The sequence below is a fragment of the Moschus berezovskii genome, chromosome 2 (assembly GCF_049115385.1).
Source record: "Moschus berezovskii isolate FMDL1 chromosome 2, NW_MosBer_1.0, whole genome shotgun sequence".
Lineage (NCBI taxonomy): Eukaryota > Metazoa > Chordata > Mammalia > Artiodactyla > Moschidae > Moschus > Moschus berezovskii.
In genome coordinates, this window is record NC_142461.1 from 139,950,194 (window position 1) to 139,971,426 (window position 21,233).

The window sequence follows — 21,233 nt, forward strand, 5'->3', positions numbered from 1 at the left end:
GAAGAAGATGTCACCAGGACTTTCATAGCTAGAGAGGAGAGGTCAGTGCCTGGCTTGAGAGCTTCACAAGGCAGGATGACTCTCTTGTTAGGGGCTAATGCAGCTGGTCTGGTGGCTCAGTGGTAAAGAATCTACCTGTCAATGCAGGAGATGTGGGTTTGATCCCTGAGTCGGGGAAAATCCCCTGGAGCAGGAAATGGCAACCCACTCCAGTATTCTTGCCTGGGAAATTCCATGGACAGACGAGCCTAGTGGGCTACAGTCCATGGGGTTTCAAAAAGAGTAGGATATGACATGGCAACTGAAGAGTAACAAAATGCTCATTTGCCATTCTGAATTATGCTAAATCTTTTCTTCCTGTACTCTGTAAATGGAACAACAAAGCATGGGTGACAGCACATCTGTTTACAACATGGTTTACTAAATATTTGAAGCCCACTGTGGAGATCTGCTGCTCAGAAAAAAGAGATTCCTTTGGAAATATTACTGCTTATTGACAATGCGTCTGGTCACCCAAGCACTCTGATGGAGATGTACAAGATTAATGTTGTTTAATGCCTACCTTCTCAACATCCATTCGGCAGCCCACAGATCAAGGAGTAATTGGAACTTTTAAGGCTTTATTATTTAAGAAACATATTTTGGGAGTGGCACACCTCACAGCTTGCATGATCTTCGTTTCCTGACCAGGGATTGAACCACAGTGAAAAACCACAGTGCCAAATTCTAACCACTGGACTGCCAGAGAAGTCCCATAAGAAATACATTTTTAGGCTGTAACTACCGTAGTGACTCCTCTGATGGATTTGGGTGGTTAAATGAAAACATGGAAAGGATTCACCACTCTAGATGCCATTGAGAACATTCGTGATTCAAGGGAAGAGGTCAAAATATGAATATTAGCAGAGTTTGAAAGAAGTTAATTCCAACCCTCATGGTGCCTTGTGGGGCTGTAAGACTTTCGTGGAGGAAATAATACCTAGTGTGGTAGAAAAATCGCAAGAGAACTAGAATTAGAAGGGGAACCTGAAGATGTGACTAAGTTGCTTCAATCCCATGATAGGACTTTAATGGATGAGGAGTTGTTTCTCATGGGTGAGCATTAAGAAAATGATTTCTAGACATGGAATCTACTCCTGGTGAAGATGCTGTGAGGACTGATGAAATGACAACAGAGGACTTAGAATATTACGTAAACTTAGTTGATAAACAGAAGCAGGGTTTGAGAATATTGACTTCAGTTTTGAAAGACATTCTACTTTGGGTAAAATGTTGCTGCTGCTGCTAAGTCGCTTCAGTCGTGACCGACTCTGTGCGACCCCATAGACGGCAGCCCACCAGGTTCCGCCGTCCCTGGGATTCTCCAGGCATGAACACTGGAGTGGATTGCCATTGGGTAAAATGTTACCAAACAGTCATTCATGCTACAGAGAAATTTTTCATGAAAGGAAGAGTCAATGGATGTGGCACACTTCAATATTATCTTATTTTAAGAAATTACCATAGTTATCTCTCCTACAGAAACCACCGCGATCAGTCAGCAGCCTTCAACATCGAGGCAAGACCCTCCACAACAAAAAGAGTATGACTCACTTGAAGGCTCAGGTGACGGTTAGCATTTTTTAGCAATAAAATATTTTTTAATTTAGACATGAACATTGTTATTTAGACTCTTATGAGTTGATACTACATTCTACATTATAATATAAATATGGGTTTTATATGTACTGGGAAACAAAATAATCCCCATGCCTCACATTACTGTGGTATTTGTTTATTGTGGTGGTATGGAACCAGACTACAATATCTTTGAGAATGCCTATATAGAAGACTTGAACAACACAACTAATAAATTTGGTCTAATACATATAGAAAATTTTGTACCTAACAAATAGAGAATAAGCGTTATTTCTGAGCACAGAAGGAGTACTTTAAAAAATGGACTATGTCAAATCATAGGCTCCAGTTTCATCCACCTCATTAGAATTGATTCAAATGTATTCCTTTTAATTGCTGAGTAGTTCTCCATTGTGTAAATGTACTACAGCTTTCTTATCCATTCGTCTGCAGCCAGTCCAAGTACAATGCATGATACAGGATGCTCGGGGTTGGTGTACTGGGATGAACCAAAGGGATGGGAGGGGAAGGGAGGTGGGAGGGGGGTCAGGATGGGGAGCATGCGTAGAAAAAAAATGCAAACAACTGTTCTACTTCAAAAAAATAAATATATAAAATTAAACATAAAAAAATAAAAGTTGAATTAAATCAAACGTATTTTTGTTACTAAGATTTCTCTAAATCCTCTTTCTGCTATGGGTTATTATTCTTGGTTTCAAATGTTAATGGAGATGTTACTTGCATATTAAACTCTGAACTGAGGGAAAAAAAATGGACTATGAAAAAAAAAAAAAAAGGACTATGTCCTAAATCACAAAAGAAGTTTCCAAAATATAAGGTTCAGTTCAGTTCAGTCACTCAGTCGTGTCTGACTCTTTGCCACCCCATGAATCACGGCACGCCAGGCCTCCCTGTCCATCACCAACTCCCGGACTTCACTCAAACTCATGTCCATCGAGTTGGTGATGCCATCCAGCCATCTCATTCTCTGTCGTCCCCTTCACCTCCTGCCCCCAATCCTTCCCAGCATCAGAGTTTTTTCCAGTGAGTCAACTCATCGCATGAGGTGGCCAAAGTATTGGAGTTTCAGCTTTAGCATCAGTCCTTCCAATGAACACCCAGGATTGATCTCCTTTAGAATGGACTGGGTGGGTCTCCTTGCAGTCCAAGGGACTCTCAAGAGTGTTCTCCAGCACCACAGTTCAAAAGCATCCATTCTTCAGTGATCAGCTTTCTTCACAGTCCAAGTCTCACATCCATACATGACCACTGGAAAAACTATAGCCTTGACTAGACGGACTGTGGCTGTACTAGTTTGCATTCCCACCAACAGTGTAAGAGGGTTCCCTTTTCTCCACACCCTCTCCAGCATTTATTGCTTGTAGACTTTTGGATAGCAGCCATTCTGGCTGGCGTGAAATGGTACCTCATTGTGGTTTTGATTTGCATTTCTCTGATTATGAGTGATGTTGAGCATCTTTTCATGTGTTTGTTAGCCATCTGTATGTCTTCTTTGGAGAAATGCCTGTTTATTTCTTTGGCCCATTTTTTTATTGGGTCGTTTATTTTTCTGGAATTGAGCTTCAGGAGTTGCTTGTATATTTTGGAGATTAATTCTTTGTCAGTTGCTTCATTTGCTACTATTTTGTCCCATTCTGAAGGCTGTCTTTTCACCTTGCTTATAGTTTCCTTTGCTGTGCAGAAGCTTTTAATTTTAATTAGGTCCCATTTGTTTATTTTTGCTTTTCTTTCCAATATAAGGTGTGTCATGGAGAATCCTGCTGTGATTTATGTCGGAGAGTGTTTTGCCTATAGGAGTTTTATAGTTTCTGGTCTTACATTTAGATCTTTAATCCATTTTGAATTTATTTTTGTGTATGGTGTTAGAAAGTGTTCTAGTTTCATTCTTTTACAAGTGGCTGACCCGTTTTCCCAGCACCACTTGTTAAAGAGACTGTCTTTTCTCCATTGAATATTCTTGCCTCCTTTGTCATAGATAAGGTGTCCATAGGTGTGTGGATTTATCTCTGGTCTATCTGTTTTGTTCCATTGATCTATATTTCTGTCTTTATTGCCAGTACCATACTGTCTTGATGACTGTGGCTTTGTAGTAGAGCCTGAAGTCCGGCAGGTTGATTCCCCCAGTTCCATTCTTCTTCCTCAAGATTGCTTTGGCTATTCAAGTTTTTTTGTATTTCCATACAAATTGTGAGATTATTTGTTCTAGCTCTGTGAAAAATACCATTGGTAGCTTGATAGGGATTGCATTGAATCTATAAATTACTTTGGGTAATATATTCATTTTCACAATATTTATTCTTCCAGTCTACAAACACGGTATATTTCTCCATCTATTAGTGTCCTCTCTGATTTCTTTCACTAGTGTTTTATAGTTTTCTATATATAGGTCTTTTGTTCCTTTAGGTAGATACATTCCTAAGTATGTAATTCTTTTCATTGCAATGGTGAATGGAATTGTTTCCTTAATTTCTCTTTCTATGTTCTCATTATTAGTGTATAGGAATGCAAGGGATTTCTGTGTGTTGATTTTGTATTCTGAAACTTTACTATATTCATTGATTAGCTCTAGTAATTTTCTGGTAGAGTCTTTAGGCTTTTCTGTGTAGAGGATCATGTCATCTGCAAACAGTGAGAGTTTTGCTTCTTTTCCAATTTGGATTCCTTTTATGTCTTTTTCTGCTCTGATTGCTGTGGCCAAAGCTTCCACTACTATGTTGAATAGTAGTAGTTAGAGTGGGCACCCTTGTCTTGTTCCTGACTTTAGTGGAAATGCTTTCAATTTTTCACCATTGAGGATGTTTGCTGTGGGTTTGTCATATGTAGCTTTTATGATGTTGAGGTATGTTCCTTCTATTCCCGCCTTCTGGAGCGTTTTTATCATAAATGGGTGTTGAATTTTGTCAAAGGCTTTCTCTGTATCTATTGAGATAATCATATGGTTTTTATTTTTCATTTTGTTGATGTGGTGTATTTACATTGATTGATTTGTGGATATTGAAGAATCCTTTCATTCCTGGGATAAAGCCCACTTGGTCATGATGTATGATCTTCTTAATGTGTTGTTGGATTCTGATTGCTAGAATTTTGTTAAGGATTTTTGCATCTATGTTCATCAGTGATATTGGCCTGTAGTTTTCTTTTTTTGTGGTATCTTTGTCAGGTTTAGGGATTAGGGTGATGGTAGCCTCATAGAATGAGTTAGGAAGTTTACCTTCCTCTGCAATTTTCTGGAAGAGTTTGAGTAGGGTAGATGATAGCTCTTCTCTAAATTTTTGATAGAATTCAGCTGTGAAGCCTTCTGGACCTGGGCTTTTGTTTGCTGGAAGATTTCTTATTACAGTTTCAATTTGGAAAGTTGTACTTTTCTAAGAATTTGTCCATTTCTGCCAAGTTGTCCGTTTTATTGGCATATAATTGGTGATGATCCTTTGTATTTCTGTGTTGTCTGTTGTGATCTCTCCATTCTCATTTCTAATTTTATTGATTTGGTTTTTCTCCCTTTGTTTCTTGATGAGTTTGTCAATTTTATTTACCCTCTCAAAGAACCAGCTTTTGGCTTTGTTGATTTTTGCTATGGTCTCTTTTGTTTCTTTTGCACTTATTTTTGCCCTAATTTTAAGATTTCTTTCTTTCTACTCACCCTGGGGTTCTTCATTTCTTCCTTTTCTAGTTGCTTTATGTGTAGAGTTAGATTATTTAGTTGACTTTTTTCTTGTTTCTTGAGGTGTGCCTGTATTGCTATGAACCTTCCCCTTAGCACTGCTTTTACAGTGTCCCACAGGTTTTGGGTTGTTGTGTTTTCATTTTCATTCGTTTTCTGTGCATATTTTGATTTCTTTTTTGATTTCTTCTATGATTTGTTGGTTATTCAGCAGTGTGTTGTTCAGCTTCCGTATGTTGGAATTTTTAATAGTTTTTCTCCTGTAATTGAGATCTAATCTCACTGCATTGTGGTCAGAAAATATGCTTAGAATTATTTCAATTTTTTTGAATTTACCAAGGGTAGATTTATGGCCCAGGATGTGATCTGTGCTTGAGAAGGTTCCGTGTGCGCTTGAGAAAAAGGTGAAATTCATGGTTTTGGGGTGAAATGTCCTATAGATATCTATTAGGTCTAACTGGTCTATTGTATCATTTAACGTTTGTGTTTCCTTATTAATTTTCTGTTTAGTTGATCTATCCATAGGTGTGAGTGGGGTATTAAAGTCTCCCACTATTATTGTGTTATTGTTAATTTCCCCTTTCACATTTGTTAGCATTTGTCTTACATATTGTGGTGCTCCTATGTTCGGTGCATATATATTTATAATTGTTATATCTTCTTGGATTGATCCTTTGAGCATTATGTAGTGTCCTTCTTTGTCTCTTTTCACAGACTTTGTTTTAAAGTCTATTTTATCTGATATGTGTATTGCTACTCCTGCTTTCTTTTGGTCTCTGTTTGCGTGGGATATCTTTTTCCAGCCCTTCACTTTCAGTCTGTATGTGTCCCTTGTTTCGAGGTGGGTCTCTTGTAGACAACATGTATGGGGGTCTTGTTTTTGTATCCATTCTAGTCAGCCTTTGTCTTTTGGTTGGGGCATTCAACGCATTTACATTTAAGGTAATTATTGATAAGTATGATCCCATTGCCATTTACTTTATTGTTTTGGGTTCGAGTTTATACACCTGTTCTGTGTTTCCTGTCTAGAGAAGGTCCTTTAGCATTTGTTGGAGAGCTGGTTTGGTGATGCTGAATTCTCTCAGCTTTTGCTTGTCTGTAGAGCTTTTGCTTTCTCCTTCATATTTGAATGAGATCCTTGCTGGGTACAATAATCTGGGCAGTAGCTTATTTTCTTTTAGCACTTTAAGTATGCCCTGCCATTCCCTCCTGGCCTGAAGTGTTTCTATTGAAAGATCAACTTTTATCCTTATGGGAATTCCCTTGTGTGTTACTTGTTGTTTTTCCCTCGCTGCTTTTAATATTTGTTCTTTGTGTTTGATCTTTGTTAATTTGATTAATATGTGTCTTGGGGTATTTCGCCTTGGGTTTATCCTGTTTGGGACTCTCTGGGTTTCTTGGACTCGGGTGATTATTTCCTTCCCCATTTTAGGGAAACTTTCAGGTATTATCTCCTCCAGTATTTTCTCATGGTCTTTCTTTTTGTCTTCTTCTTTTGGGACTCCTATGATTCGAATGTTGGGGTGTTTAACATTGTCCCAGTGGTCTCTGAGATTGTCCTCATTTCTTTTAATTCGTTTTTCTTTTTTCCTCTCTGTTTCATTTATTTCTAGCATTTTGTCTTCTAACTCGCTTATCCTATCTTCTGCCTCCGTTATTCTACTGTTGGTTTCCTGCAGAGTGTTTTTGATCTCATCTATTGCATTATTCATTGTATACTTACTCTTTTTTATTTCTTCTAGATCCTCGTTAAACCTTTCTTGCATCTTCTCAATCCTTGTCTCCAGGTTATTTATCTGTAACTCCATTTTGTTTTCAAGATTTTGGATCATTTTCACTATCATTACTTGGAATTCTTTATCAGGTAGGTTCCCTATCTCTTCCTCTTTTGTTTGGGTTGGTGGGCATTTATCCTGTTCATTTTCTTGCTGGGTATTTCTCTGCCTCTTCATCTTGCTTATATTGCTGTGTTTGGGCCTGCTGTGATTCATGGGGTCGCAGAGAGTCGGACACGACTGAGCGACTGAACTGAACTGAACTTCCGTCTTCTGGCAGTTTGTGGAGTTCTCTTTATTGTGGGGTTCCCTCGCTGTGGGTGGGGTTGGACGGGTGACTTGTCAACGCTCCCTGTTTAAGAAAGCTTGTGTTGGTGTTCTGGTGGGTGGAACTGGATTTTTTCTCTCTGGAGTGCAATGAAGTGTCCTGTAATGAGTTATGAGATATCAGTGGTTTTGGAGTGACTTTGGGTAGCCTTTATATTGAAGCTCAGGGCTATTTTCCTGTGTTGCTGGAGAATTTGTGTGGTATATCTTGCTCTGGAACTTGTTGGCCCTTGGGTGGTACTTGGTTTCAGTGGAGGCGTTTGATGATCTCCTATTGATTAGTGTTCCCTGGAGTCAGGAGTTCTCTAGTGTTCTCAGGATTTGGACTAAGCCTCTTCCTCTGGTTTTCAGTCTTATTCTTGCAGTAACCTCAAGACTTCTCCATCTGTCACTTCCAAGGTGGTTCCCTCTGTTTCAGCTTCTTCTGTTTGCTGGTCTCTTCAGTGTCTAATTTCCTCCCTGACACAAGGGGACGGTGGTGGACACTTTTTTAGGCTCCTTTGTTCAGTTGTGCTGTGGGGAGGGAGGAACGCTGCAAATAAATATCACTCGCATCTGTGGGGAGTGCTCGCAGTGTCTCGGCCACACTGGGTTTGCCCCCACTCACGGGCACACAGTGTGTGTGCTTTCCCAGTCTATACTGCTTAGGCTCTAGGTTGCTCTGCCAGGAACTGTCTGAGGCAAGCCCTGGGTTGCATGCACTTCCCGGGTGAAAGTTGCTCAAGTTCTGGTACTCGGGTACTCCACAAAGGTGCAGACTCGGTTGGGCCAGCGTTTTGTGCCCTTCCGCGGTCCGAGCAGCTCAGGTGACCAGGTGTTTGGCTAGTGCTGTTGCTGTGACTTATTGCCTCCCCGTCCCTGCCTCTCGGTTTTCTGGGTGTACAACCAGCGCACCTTCTCAGGTGGATGTTGACTGGCCAGAATCCCAATAAATCTTGGCTAGCAACGAAGCCTGCTTGAAGTTTGGTAGATGACGCCTCTCTGGGCCCGCGATTGCCCCCTTCCGGCTCTGGCTGCCCTCCCCTGCCTGTCTTGGCGAGGGATGGGGGACTGGCCGCCCGCAGCCAGCTAGCCCTGTTGAGTCCCCCACTCTGGGAGCAGGTCTGGCAGTGTCCTAGGTCAGGGCTTTTCACCTTTTCACAGGGTAGCTATAACACAGTCTGCTTTGCTATCTCAAGTTAGTTTCCTCAGATTGCCCTCCCATGCATTCTTTAGTTGGAAGGGACCTTAGAAATCATAAAGTTCAACTTCGAACCCAGCACCAACATCCTCCAAAACCATCTTTTATAAGCCTCTGCTTGAGTGATTTCAGTAACAGGAAGCTTACTACTCTAAGGCCTTCCATTCCATTTTGAAGTCAGCTGACAACCAAAATGAGCAAAGTGAGCAAGGAAATTAACACTTCCCTAAAGTCTTCATAAAAGGCTACCCACTCCAGTATTCTGGCCTAGAGAATCCCATGGGTTATATAGTCCTTGGAGTCGCAAAGAGTTGGCCACAACTGAGTGCCTTTCACTTTCAAAGTCTTCATAAAGGAGCTGCTGACATCTTCATTTTAGCCCCGTGAGACCCATGTCAGACTTCTAACTTACAGAAGGTGATAAGTTGCTTAAGTGTTGCTTAAGCCCATAAATTTAGGGTAATTTATTAGAGCAGCAGTAGAAAACTAAAATATTCAGCCTCACACTTGCACATCTGCAAAGTGTGGGCAGTGAACAAAAGAGGAATGGAAAATGGCCCAAGGAATCCATTAAAGACCAGAAACATTACATTGCACAGAACTGGCCTGTTGCCATGAAACAGACTGTTGAGGTGGCTTGGAGAAGTTGGAGGTACTGAGATTAATAAGAGCAATCAGTCTCTGGTGCCCTTCTTCCAATATTATCCTTCAGTTTTTTTCACCATTATTGTCCAGTTTTCTTTTTATTCCCACTTCTCCTTTATCTTCTCCTCCATCATACTTTCCTCCATTTTTAAACAATGCTCTTTATTTTTATCTGCTAATCAAGTGTATGTTTTTTATCAACCTCACACTCCCACTAGCATACCCACCCAATTTGTTGGAAGGAGATAAGGAGCAGAATATGAGAGGAGTATTGGGAGAAGTTTGAGATTTTGCAGCGTGCCAAGAATTAAAGTGGTAAGGAACATAGCTTTAGCACCTGGTCTCTGAGTACTCCAGTGCAGCACACGAATTCACAAATCAGGGTTACACACAAATCCATTTATTAGGAAAAAAAAATCAAAACTAAGCAGGCACTCAAAAGTATTTTGAAAATAATAAAAGGTTTTTACTAAGGTACCAATTAGTGACTGTCTCCTAGTTTTGCTGCTGAAAAACTATGTTGACCCCTTTTCACTATCTCTAAGCTCAAAACTAAGGCCTTAAGGAGCTAACGGAAGGTTTTCATCAGCGTCAAGTAACATTAGATGAGCTACTGAACAACAGTAAATACAAGAGAAGCATCTAAACACTTAAGTGAATCAGTGGCACATGTACATTTTTATTTTAAGAATTGTTTGGCACCAGATTTTTAGGAACATGTTTGCTGAGTGTGATGACTAAGATCAGTGCACTAATGTCTATGTACAAGTTTCTGATTTCCCACATGTCCTGCTGGCTACAAGGGCAGAAGGGACATTGTTCTCTGGCGACAGATTGGGCTTTGGTGGAGCCAGCTTAGGGGCACTATTGGTAATAATCCAAAGGGCACAGGTATTACCTCAGTCATCAATTTAATAGATCCCAAATGAACCCTTAGCACAAAGACAAGGAGAGAAGTCTCTTTCCTTTTCAATGTGATGATAAGCATTCCTGAAAATTCCAATAATTATGTGGGCCACGTGACTGTCAGAAATTGGCTTGTTTCTAGAGCCATTGCTGCAGCACTAAAATTGATGAGCAAATACAGAGGAGATCAAAGTCATTTAACCTGAAAGTCCTTTTCTTCCTCTCTCCTGTCCTAATCGTTGTTAGGAGTTCTTTTGCAGAAGCATGACAAATTTAATTAGAGGCTTGATTTTGCTGTCACCGTTTTAGTTGTTTTTCCAGAACCAGAGGTTATGTTCATGTTGTTTTTCTTGTCTGTTGATGAAAGCAATTTTAGAAAATGAGTTTTCAAGTCTCTGTGACTGTTCATTAGCATTTATTCATTCATTTATTCAGTAAACATGCATTTGTTTACCTATTCCTTATCAGGTAGTGAATAAGACCCTAGAATTCTAATTTGAAGAAGAAAATGTCGTGATTTACACTCCTGCAAAGTTCACACTCTAGTAAGGAGATACACTTGTAGACACCTGAGTACTATAATGGTGGTGTGTTCAAAGCGTTATTTGAGCACAAATGTGGAAGTAGTTACTTCTGCCATGAAGACTGGGTGTTCAGAGAACTATTAGAATATGAATGATCCAAACAATAAGAATTTATTAATCACCTAATAATTGCTGAAGTTATGTTAGGGAACAAATAGACAGTTGTCCTGTTGTAGTTCTATAATGGAAATTTTGAGTCTAAAGAGAGGAAGCAGAAAATAAGTAAAGACATTAACAGATTAGTTTTATTTACTTTTTTTTTTGGTAATTTATTTTTTATTGGAGGCAAATTATTTTACAATATTATATTGGTTGGTTTTGCCATACATTGACATGAATTTGCCCCGGGTTTACATAAGTTCCCCCTCCTGAACCCTTTTAATTTCATGGCTGCAATCAGCATCTGCAGTGATTTTGGAGCCCAAAAATAAAATAAAGTCTAACACTGATACCACTGTTTCCCCATCTATTTCCCATGAAGTGATGGGACCAGATGCCATGATCTTTGTTTTCTGAATGTTGAGCTTCAAGCCAGCCTTTTCACTTTCCTCTTACACTTTCCTCAAGAGGCTTTTGAGCTCCTCTTCACGTTCTGCCATAAGGGTGGTGTCATCTGCATATCTGAGGTTGTTGATATTTCTCCCGGCAATCTTGATTTCAGCTTGTGCTTCTTCCAGCCCAGCCTTCCTCATGATGTACTCTGCATATAAGTTAAATAAGCAGGGTGACAATATACAACCTTGACGTACTCCTTTTCCTATTTGGAACCAGTCTGTTGTTCCGTATACAGTTCTAAATGTTGCTTCCTGACCTGCATACAGGTTTCTCAAGAGGCAGGTCAGGTGGTCTGGTATTCCCATCTCTTTCAGAATGTTCCACAGTTTATTGGGATCCACACAGTCAAAGGCTTTGGCATAGTCAATGAAGCAGAAATAGATGTTTTCTTGGAACTCTCTTGCTTTCTCCATGATCCAGTGGATGTTGGCAATTTGATCTCTGGTTCGTCTGCCTTTTCTAATACCCTCTTGAACATCTGGAAGTGCACGGTTCACATATTGCTGAAGCCTGGCTTGGAGAATTTTGAGCATGACTTTCCTAGTGTGTGAGATGAGTGCAATTGTGCGGTAGTTTGAGCATTCTTTGGCATTGCCTTTCTTTGGGATTGGAATGAAGACTGACCTTTTCCAGTCCTGTGGCCACTGCTGAGTTTTCCAAATTTGCTGGTATATTGAGTGCAGCACTTTCACAGCATCATCTTTGAGGATTTGAAATAGCTCAATTGGAATTCCATCACCTCCACTAGCTTTATTCATAGTGATGCTCTCTAAGGCCCATTTGACTTCACATTCCAAGATGTCTGGCTCCAGGTGAGTGATCACGCCATCATGATTATCTTGGACGTGAAAATCTTTTTTGTACAGTTCTTCTGTGTATTCTTGCCACCTCTTCTTAATATCTTCTGCTTCTCTTAGGTCCATACCATTTCTGTCCTTTATTGAGCCCATCTTTGCATGAATTGTTCCCTTGATATCTCTAATTTTCTTGAAAAGATCTCTTGTTTTTCCTATTCTGTTGTTTTCCTCTATTTCTTTGCATTGATCGCTGAGGAAGGCTTTCTTATCTCTCCTTGCTATTCTTTGGAACTCTGCATTCAGATGCTTATATCTTCCTTTTCCTTTGCTTTTTGCTTCTCTTCTTTTCACAGCTATTTGTAAGGCCTCCTCAAACAGCCATTTTGCTTTTTTGCATTTCTTTTCCATGGGGATGGTCTTGGTCCCTGTCTCCTGTACAATGTCACGACCCTCCGTCCAGAGTTCATCAGGCACTCTATCTATCTAGTTCAAAACTCTAGCCTTGCATACCCTCCAAAATCAATGAATGGAAGGAACCCAGCATATCAACTGAGAGAAGAAAAATCATATGAACATACTAATAGATACAGCAAAGGTACTTTACAAAATCCAACCCCCATTCATTATATATTTTATAGAAAATTAGTAATTACTTTTTCAGCAAAGGTCCATCTAGTCAAGGCTATGGGTTTTCCAGTGTTCATGTACTGATGTGAGAGTTGGACTGTGAAGAAAGCTGATCACCGAAAAATTGATGCTTTGAACTGTGGTGTTGGGGAAGACTCATGATAGCCCATTGGACTGCAAGGAGATCCAACCAGTCCATTCTAAAGGAGATCAGTCCTGGGTGTTCATTGGAGGGACTGATACTAAAGCTGAAATTCCAATACTTTGGCCACCTCATGCGAAGAGCTGACTCATTGGAAAAGACTCTGATATTGGGAGGGATTGGGGGCAGGAGGAGAAGGGGACAACAGAGGATGAGATGGCTTGATGGCATCACCAACTCGATGGACATGAGTTTGAGTGAACTTTGGGAGTTGGTGATGGACAGGGAGGCCTGCCCACCTCATGCAAAGAGTTGACTCACTGGAAAAGAGTCTGATGCTGGGAGGGATTGGGGGCAGGAGGAGAAGGGGACGACAGAGGATGAGATGGCTGGATGGCATCAACGACTCGATGGACATGAGTTTGAGTGAACTCCGGGAGTTCGTGATGGACAGGGAGGCCTGGCGTGCTGTGATTCATGGGGTCGCAAAGATTCGGACACGACTGAGTGACTGAACTGAACTGAACTGAATAATAACAATTCTTCATGAATAGATAGTTGTCAAGAACAGTAAGAATATTCCCCTTGCAAAATTTTTAAAACATGTTATAAATGGACAACCACCCAAAGGGATGGGATTAAAACACCATGAGAATTTCTTCAGTGAAGATAGATTTTGACCAAAACATCATGCTGTCAGCCGGGTGCTGCATTTCCTTTCTACCATCAGAATGATCTTCAAGATCCAGACTGGCAAACATCAATTAAGAAAGAACCCTTTGCTGTTGGCAAAGGAAGTGGTGATCCCAGAACGCTCATCAGGATGATGAGGTCTGGGGTGACAGTCAGGCTACTGCAGCTCAAAGTGAACAGAATCAATTCCGTATTTAACCCCGTGTTTGACATTTCTCTGACAAAACTGGTTTCAAAGCACAAGGATTTAGAAAATGAGAAGCATTTTCCAGAGAGAAAGAAAAAGAAGAAGAAACCAAGAGCTATAAACAAGGGGAACAAAGAAGCTATGTCTGTATCCTTTCTGTGTCTAAGTGACCTTTCACTCCTGGGTGTCAGGGTAACAAATCCACTCTACAAGCGATAACCCTTTTGCAGTGAAAGGGTGAAAGTGACACTCTGGCTAAAGCACGTCACTCACAATATGATTCAAAACTCTTTCTTAGAAAAGTGGAAAATTAAGCATTCAAATGCATTTAAAATCCAGAATATCAGAGCTAGATAAACCCATAAAAATAAAAAATGTTATGTTCCATTTAATAAACGAAGACAGATTTTTAACCTGGTTAAAGATCTAGCCCTTGGGTACATGACAAGGTGAAGCAATACAGGACAATACTTTCCAATAGACCAGGGCTTGATTCCCAAACACCAAGAAGTCATTGCACCCGTCTGAGCCCTTGTTTCTTCATCTGTAAAATAGGCATAATAGGAATCACTTCACAGGACTGCTGTTTAAATTAAGACTGAAACCTGGAGAGCACTGGCACAGTTTTGCCACATAAGAATTCTCAATAATCATTTTCCTTCTTTCTTTTGGATCTCAGGGTCAGAGCTAGAGCTCAGTGCTGGGCTCTGGAGTCACAGTTCATTCCTGTTTGCTCTGGTCCCAATGACAGCAACAGGCAGAGTATTTGCAGGTATCAGGTTCAGGCTGGGGATGAAGGGACCCCTAGATGATTTACCATGTCTCTGTAGTTCTGCTCTTCAGCAAATGAGATACAGAATGGGGCTTAGTTTCTGCCTCTACCCCGATAAGCTGTACATGAAAACCTAGATCCACCTGCAGTTCAGTTTTTCCATCAGAGAAATAGGGTGTGGGTCTGTTAGTTGATCAGTCGTGTCTGCCTCTTTGTTACCTCATGGACTGTGTAGCCTATTAGGCTTCTCTGTCCATGGAGTTCTTCAGGCAAGAATACTAGAGTGGGTTGCCATTCCCTTCTCCAGGGGATCGTCCCTACCCAGGGGTCGAACCTGAGTCTCCCACATTGCAGGCAGATTCTTTACCTCTGAGCCACCAGTAAAGGTGATTAAAAATTGATATTATCGTTTGATATTGATATTTTGGAAGCCTCCCCAACTGCTCAATTCAATGAGTTTTCTTTAACCTGTATTTACATATATATGCTGTAAGATCCAGAAGTGTGTGTGTGTATGTTTGTATAACTGGGGATACCTATTCCTATATTTCCAACATGGAAAAATGATCAGGGTCAATAAGAACTTTGATCAGCCTAGGTCATCACACATACAAAAAAAAGCCAGTAGATCAAGAAAAGAAGGCTGCATGGTCTTAGGAGAAGAGAATGTGGGCAGAGGAAGACAAAAAGGAAGGAAAGAATTAGTTGCTCAATCGTATCCAGCCCTTTGTGACCCTATGGACTGTAGCCTGCCAGGTTCCTCTGTCCATGGAATTCTCCAGGCAAGAATACTGGAGTGGGGAGCCATTTCCTCCTTCAGGAAATCTTCCAGACTGAGGGATCGAACCCAGGTCTCCTACCTTGCAGGCAGATTCTTTACCATCTGAGCCACATGGAATCAGAGGAAGACAAAAGCAATAGGGGATTCTGCCTACAGCCCAATGGCTCCCCAAACTGGTATTTTCAGCCCTGACCTCTGCCCAGAACTCCAGATGAAGACTTGAATGGTTTCACAGGCATCTCAAATGAACTTGCTCAGAAGAGAGTTCTTGATTCTACCTTCCCACATCCAGACCAGCTCCTCTTTCAAGCACTCCATCTCAGAAAAGGACAACACAATCCACTTGGTTACTTAAGCCAAAAATCTAGGAATGTTCCCGGGTCTTCTTCTTTCATCTTCCTCAGGGCCGTCAATGCACAATGCACCCTAATCCATCCTCTTCTCCACATCTCTACTTCGACCACTCCCCCACCATCAAGTCTGGGCCACCGTGAATTTCTGTTTTACCACTGTGGTATCCACCCTGATCCCAGACTCGTTCCCTCTTCACAAACCCACCTAACCTTTTACAAACATGTGTGCACATGCTTTAGTCACTTAGTCACAGCCAACTCTTCTGCAACCCTATAGACTGTAGCCCGCCAGGCTCCTCTGTCCATGGGATTTCCCATGCAAGAATTCTGGAGTGGGTTGCATGCCCTTCTCCAGGGTATGTTCCCGACCCAGGGATTGAATTTTCATTGCAGGCAAATTCTTTACCATCTGAGCCAATATCAGTTCAGTTCAGTTCAGTTCTGTCGCTCAGTCGTGTCTGACTCTTCGCGACCCCATGAATCACAGCACGCCAGGCCTCCCTGCCCATCACCAACTCCCGGAGTTAACTCAAACTCATGTCCATCGAGTCGGTCATGTCAACCAGCCATCTCATTCTCTGTCGTCTCCGTCACCTCCTGCCCCCAATCCCTCCCAGCATCAGAGTCTTTTCCAGTGAGTCAACTCGTCGCATGAGGTGGCCAAAGTATTGGAGTTTCAGCTTTAGCATCAGTCCTTCCAGTGAACACCCAGGATTGATCTCCTTTAGAATGGACTGGTTGGATCTCCTTGCAGTCCAAGGGACTCTCAAGAGTCTTCTCCAGCACCACAGTTCAAAAGCATCAATTCTTCCGCGCTCTGCTTTCTTCACAGTCCAACTCTCACATCCATACATGACCACGGGAAAAACCATAGCCTTGATTAGATGGACCTTGGTTGGCAAAGTAATGTCTCTGCTTTTCAATATGCTATCTAGGTTGGTCATAACTTTCCTTCCAAGGAGTAAGCGGCTTTTAATTTCCTGGCTGCAATCAGCATCTGCAGTGATTTTGGAGCCCCAAAAAATAAAGTCTGACACTGTTTCCCCATCTATTTCCCATGAAGTGATGGGACCAGATGCCATGATCTTTGTTTTCTGAATGTTGAGCTTCAAGCCAACCTTTTCACTCTCCTCTTTCACTTTCCTCAAGAGGCTTTTGAGTTCCTCTTCACTTTCTGCCATAAGGGTGGTGTCATCTGCATATCTGAGGTTATTGATATTTCTCCTGGCAATCTTGATTCCAGCTTGTGCTTCTTCCAGCCCAGCGTTCCTCATGATCTACTCGGCATATAAGTTAAATAAGCAGGGTGACAATATAGACCAGATCAAATTATCCCTAAGCTTAAGCTTTCCAATGATTTCCCACCAAACTTGGAAAAAAAATTCCAAATTCCTTCTTTTGAGTCAGAAAAGCCTCAGTGATCCCCCCTACCCTCCACTGCCTTTCCAACTCACCCCACACCTCTCTGCTCATTCACTGGGCTCAGGACAAGTGAGCCTTGTCTCTGTTCCTCATATGTTCCAAGGTTAGTCCTGGGCTGGGGCCTTTGCATCAGCCTGCAATGTGTCCCCTCATATCTTGGCAGGGCAGGGGCCTCTGGTACTCCGAGTGATGTCACCAGCTCAGACGACCCATGCCAGAAGACCACCCAGTCACTCACTATTACAGCCACTTCTTGTAATTATCTGTGTAGCTCATGTTACTTGCTGATAGATTTCTTGTTTATTTCTTTGGTTACTGCCGGTCCTGCTCTGTGAGAAGAGAATCTCTGTGAGACTGCAGGGATCTTTCAATCCACCCTGTTTCCTGCTCTGGCATGTGGAAGTCATGCAACAAATAGTTGTTGTTTGAATCGAAAAAGAAATAAACTCAAGACCACCAAAAGTGAACTAAAGAGTCTTATCTTGGAGGAGCATTCATTTCAACTGAATCCCAAAACTGTCCCACAAAAATCTGCTGATGTTCAGAAGTGCACCAACCAGGTCAAAGGGAATGAGGAGAGACTGGGCAAGCCCAGCACAAAACCCTGAATCCTTTTCTATAGGATCTCAGTTTTCCTGACCTCCAAAGGCCTCAAGATCCCCTGGAGAAGGAAAGGGCAACCCACTCCAGTATTCTTATCTGAAGAATCCCATGAACAGAGGAGCCTGGTGGGCTACAATCCATGGGGTCTCAAAGAGTCGGACATGACTGAGCGACTAAACAGCAGCAGTGACTCATGAATTACCACAAATTCCAGAGCAGAAAACTAGCCGTGCTCTCCTCCTCTCCCCCACATTCTAATTTAGCTGCATCTTCTTGGGCTCGTGCCAGGATGGCAGATGATGAGTGCTGTTAGCAGATGATTTGGGGAGACGTGAAAAGCAAGCAGACAGCCTGGCAGATGGAAGCACACTCACCTTGTGAGGGGAACAGATTTAGACCTTCCTTCTGCAGTTTCGCCTGCTGTGGGTCTAGAAGATGAGCACATGCTCTGAGAAAGACGGCGGAGTTAGCAGTTTCTCTAGGACTCTTTTCCTGGATTTCCCCCTCACCTCATAGGCAAGGAAAACTTAAGGTGCTAACACCCAGTCTTTACTTTCTACCCACTTAAGTCATTCCGGGCACGTAATACAGGAACCATTATGCCACTTTTCTTTCCCTTTTCTCTTCATCACTTTTTCACCCTCTTTTCCTCAGGTCAAACTCCATGCCCTCCTCCCACTGTATCTTCCTTATCTTCCTACTTCTTTTCCTACCCCAACCCTCTGTGTGACCCCCTCTCTCTTCCCAATCTTGCCACTTCTATCTTTCCTCTTGTCATGTGGGGAAAAGACCCACCTGTTTTCTACAACATTCTGGACTGTTTCGTTTTTAAAAGGAATTTGGAAAAAGGCTAGATTTTGTTAACACCTTTCCCATTAATTTAGACGCACATTTACGTGATCACCCAGAAATTGACTTTTTAACTAGCTGTCACTCTAAAAGTTAAAAAGCAAGGCCTGTTGTAATTATAGTATGGTGGGCTTGCTATTTTCCCCCTGGTGAAACAATTTCCAGCAACGTTGTTATTAAGGACTGAAGAGATTTACCCAAAGTGAAGGTCACATAAAATTGTCAAACGACCTCCATGGATAGACACAACAACAAAGTGCCTAGCGGTGGAAAAGCAGCTCCAGGAGGTTTCCTTCATTGCCACCTTATGATCCTCAGAGAGAGGAGCAGGAGCAGGGAGAAAGAGAAAAACTGGAGAAAGGAAAGAGATGCGGGTGGAGACCAGGCTGGGGCTAGAGCTGCGCGGTGGGTGTGGACGGGTCTGGGGTGCAGGAAGGAGCGAAGGGCGCCTTCTGGTGGCAGCAGCTCCGCCCTTCCTGAGCGGTCCCAAACCTTCGGCTGTCTCTAACCTTGCCTATCACCTCAGCAAACCAGAGACATGAGTTAGTCACTGCCTTCTCCACAAGGACGGCTAGGAGCCAGGGGTTATAACTCCCTTTCACTGCCAGAAGCCCATCGACTATTCCTTACAGCTTTTTATTCTATTCTCTCTAAGAGAAAGTGCTGGGCGGGGCAGGGGTGGGAGTGGAATTAACTTCTCCACGTTACTATATTCCTGCAAGGATGGAGAGTCCTTAGAGAGTGATGTCTGGACAACTACAGCTGACCACACCTTTGATTCAGCTTTGCAGGGAGTTATTGTGGGATACTTCAGAAAATTCATCATAGGAACATGAAAAAATCATGCCGTTTAACCTGATTCTCAGTTCTCGATTCTTGAAAACTAGGGCTAATACTACCTACCACCCAGAGCTGTTTTGAAGGTTAAATGAGAGGCAGCGAGTGGCATACGGTAGGTGCTCAGTAATTGTTGGTTCCCACTCCCATCTCACACCACCTCATCCCATATCCCTTAAAAAGGATGAGATGCTAAGTTCATTTCTTCCCACTGCTTGGCCTGCAATCAGTATAAACTGCCCCTATATGGTTCCCTCCCAGTGCCTTGGTAACTGAGTATTTTACTAGTCTGAGAGTTCGGTGCAACTGCTTTGATGTAGGAGCATTTTGACAACAGCCTCTAACACCATCGTTGTTTTTCACCTTCATAACCATCTCCTCCCTTGGCCCCTGAGGCTCCCATGGATGCTATCTTTCTCCCATCCCCAGATGGATCTCAGTTTTGCACATTACAAAGGAACAAGATGAACGCCTGGGGAACAACAACGATTTTACATTTGGACACTATAGAATTCTGGGGAGGGAGGAACCTCCCTTTGCACTTCTGTGTAGCGCAGTCTCATGGTTAAAGAAGGTGGATATCTATGTTGAAACCTTCCACCTGAAGTGTCTAATGCTGACCTTTGCCCCAGGCTTCTTTCCTTTCCTTGGGGTGTCATCTGGGGCTGGTCCAAGGAAGGTACTCTGGAATTAAGCTCCACAAATTCCACCTTATCTTCCAACTTATTTTTTAACTCCAAACAGATAAACATGGCTCTTGTGTTTTTATTCTAGAGTTCTTTATCTAAGAGTTCCAAGAAAAAGGTACTTTAGGGGGTTTGAAGCAGGAATAGTCACTAAGTCGTATCCGACTCTTTGTCATCCCGTGGACTGTAGCCCACCAGGTTTCTCTGTCTTGGGGTTTTCCAGGCAAGAATACTGGAGTAGGTTGCCATTTCCTTCTCTTGGGATAATATGAGAAATGAAATTTCTGAAGTCTGAAAATGGAGACTCATTCTTGTAAGAGATTTTCTGTCAGTTGATTTTCTTTCTCTTCTTGAATGTTATACAGGCATAAAAGAACACTTTCCAGATGAGTAAACTTTATCATTTGAAAATTAATGCAGTGTCTAACTCTCTAAATATATCTCAAGATGCATTTAAGATTTTTTACATTACCATAATGGTAGCATTATGCCAGCAAAATACTGGAATGTTAATATCTCAAAACATCAAAACACCAGAAGGTGGGATTGCAGTCTGTACTCTTTAAGGACAAAGATCCACTCTATCTAATGGTTGAGGTGTCTTGTATTGCTCCGATGACAAAGAGTCAGACCCTTCCCTGTTCCCTCTGCCTCTTTCTCTGTGAAGCCCCCCAGTTTGGATAGACCAGCAAGCTGCTGAAAGCAATCCTGCTCATAGATTCAAATTCTATTAAATAATTAGATTTCTTGCCTTTGGAGGTGACTTCCTCATCTAACCCAACATGAAATCTAAAACTGTGACACTAGGGGGCGCAATTGCCCTCCCAATGTTTGATTAGACCGCGGGCAGGAAGCTATGCTCTCATTCACAGTTGAGGGCTCACAGTGGGTAGAATGAACCATCACAGATGACTTTTAAAAAAAGTAGCCAGCAATTACCCCTCGTGAATTTTTTTTTTTTTTTAGAGAAAAATATCCAGTTCAGTGGCTTTTAAAATTAAGAACATAACTAGGGAAATTAAACCTTCATTTACTGAACACTGTCCAATATGTGACAATTATTAGTATTCACTTTTTATTATACCCTATTTTCAGGAAAAAAAAAGAAAGGATGGCATGGGGCAAAGACAGAAAGAGAAAGAGAGAAGGTAGGAGAGAAGAAGGGCTTTCCAGATGGCGCTAGTGGTAAAGAACTTGCCTGCCAAAGCAGGGG

The 21,233-nt window shown here is 41.9% G+C and overlaps 1 protein-coding gene across 35 annotated transcripts in view; it reads left to right on the forward strand.

The window, feature by feature from the left end:
• Nucleotides 1-21,233, forward strand: part of LOC129540268 (liprin-alpha-1-like) — a 152,204-nt gene that overhangs the window by 51,169 nt on the left and 79,802 nt on the right. For 2 of the 35 annotated variants that reach the window (XM_088831213.1, XM_088831251.1), the window contains one exon: nucleotides 1,522-1,611. The exons of 31 other annotated variants lie outside the window; for them this stretch is intronic. The gene's annotated coding sequence lies outside the window, so the exon portion shown is untranslated. Of the gene's footprint in view, nucleotides 1-1,521; nucleotides 1,612-19,384; nucleotides 19,450-21,233 lie in introns of all 35 variants that reach the window. 2 more of the 35 variants (XM_088831220.1, XM_088831210.1) reach the window with 2 other exon arrangements.